Source organism: Myotis davidii, unplaced genomic scaffold (assembly GCF_000327345.1).
Source record: "Myotis davidii unplaced genomic scaffold, ASM32734v1 scaffold148, whole genome shotgun sequence".
Lineage (NCBI taxonomy): Eukaryota > Metazoa > Chordata > Mammalia > Chiroptera > Vespertilionidae > Myotis > Myotis davidii.
In genome coordinates, this window is record NW_006299479.1 from 2,941,795 (window position 1) to 2,943,870 (window position 2,076).

Below are 2,076 nucleotides of genomic sequence, written 5' to 3' on the forward strand. Positions count from 1 at the left end.
CACACCCCAGCCTGGGCACAGAGGAGCCCCACAGCCTGGCCTGGGCCCGGAGGTACCCCACACCCCGGCCTGGGCACGGAGGAACCCCCACACCCCGGCCTGGGCACGGAGGAACCCCACACCCCGGCCTGGGCATGGAGGAACCCCACACCCCGGCCTGGGCACAGAGGAACCCCCACATCCCGGCCTGGGCACAGAGGAACCCCACACCCCAGCCTGGGCACGGGTTTGGGAAGGGACCGGCCTGCACAACCAGCTCCTCAGACTCCTCCCTGCGGGACATCCTGGGGTGGGGGGCAGTGGGTCAGGCAGCTCCATGGCCTGGCCGGGTCTGAATGTGTGGACACCCAAAGGGCCCTCTCGTCCTTACTGTCACTGAAGCCAAAACGTCTCAGATGAGGGTCCTTGGCAAGGGACGTGTTTAAGCCACGTTTCCACACCCGCCTAAGGTAGAGCTTCCACATCAGTCAATGTCCTGGTCACCCCTGGCCCTGCCGGCCTCCCAGGGGGCCCCACGCAGTCCCTCGGGGTTCCACACCCGGTGAGCAGCACCAGCCCCTCTAGAGGGTCTCATGGAAGGGCCGGTCAAGGGCAGAGAAGGGGGAAAAGGCCGTCTGTACTTGGCACGGATTGTCTCATTCCCTCTGTATGCTCATCCGGAGCAGGTATGATGATGGCCCCCAAATGGGGACACCGAGGCCCCCAAAGTCTGATGAATGTGCTAAGGCCACAGAGGTTTCAGACGTAGGCAGCCTGGCTCTGCAGACCTGCGCTGGTGACCCCTCTGTGCTCCGAACGGCGGGCCTCAGCGAGACTCAGTTACTACAACGAATATCAACTCGGGGGCTCTGAGTGCCTCGTCATGGGCTGGCATTCACTGCCTCCCCATCATTCTATTTGCTTTAACTCAAATTCATGTCAAAACACTTCCCAACAGCCCTGGCTCGTCTAAGGCTTCTGGATTCCGTTCCACATGGCACTCCAAGGATCTTGTCCTAGGATTTTCTTTCTTATTTTCTTTTTATTGATTTCAGAGAGGAAGGGAGAGGGAGAGGGAGATAGAAACATCAATGATGAGAGAGAGAGTCATTGATCAGCTGCCTCCTGCACACCCCCCACTGGGAATCGAGCCTGCAAACTCAAGTGTGTGCTCTGACTGGGAATCGAACCGTGACCTCCAGGTTCATAGATCAATGCTCAACCACTGAGCCACCCAGGCTGGGCCTAGGGTTTTCAGAACCCGTCTTGGGGCCTAACAGCAGACACTCCCACTCAATGTCTAGAGTCCTTGTAGACACCGATACACTCCAGAGGGCAGAAGAAATGGCTGTAACAGCAGACACAGCGCTGAGTTCCGGAGGAGCTTTATCTCCACCGCTTGCATCAGCTGTTGGCCCCCCCCCTGCTCCACACCAGGCAGGGGCGGTTTCCTTTCACCCCTCACTCAGGGAGAGCCGAGAACAGCAGGGTGATGGGGGGAAGATGCTCGCTGCTCTAAGGGTCGTGTGAGTTTGGGGCTCAGCCTCAGAGAGGTGCCTCCCTCCCCGGGCCCTCGCCCAGGGCCTGGCTCTCCATGCCCACCTGCTTCTGTGCAGCAGCTATGGCGTAGAGCAGCAGACCCAGCCACGGGGAGGAGGCAAGGAGCTGTGGGCATCAGCTGGTCCGGCGGCCAGGACGGCTCCACCCCCAGGAGTGCGGGCCTGAGCTGGGTGCTCCACAGAGGGACTCCGGTGCCTTGTCTGATTGCACCGAGTGACACCCGAGCTCCCTTCTTGCCCTAGGATTGACCACGAATAAGAGCTCTCTCCAGACACAAGCCACCCCTGGGAGGAAGGAAGGAGGGAGGCACAAGTCATCCAAGTCTCCGATGGCCGAGCTGCCAGCTGGGGCCACGGCACAGCCACTCCCTCCTTCCCCACCCATCCCCAACCCGGGCAGGAGGCCTGTGCCAGCTGCAAATCCCGCACCAAAGAAACCCCCTGCTTGGCTCCCAGGGCCACGGCCTGGGCCTTGCAGGGAGACCGGGGAAGCAGTGCTCCAGGCCATGCATCACACCAGGGAACCTCCCATCAGCAG

At 61.1% G+C, this 2,076-nt stretch overlaps 1 protein-coding gene across 1 annotated transcript in view; it reads left to right on the forward strand.

Moving 5' to 3' along the window:
* Nucleotides 1-2,076, forward strand: part of KIRREL3 (kin of IRRE like 3 (Drosophila)) — a 117,555-nt gene that overhangs the window by 79,564 nt on the left and 35,915 nt on the right. The window lies entirely within an intron of this gene.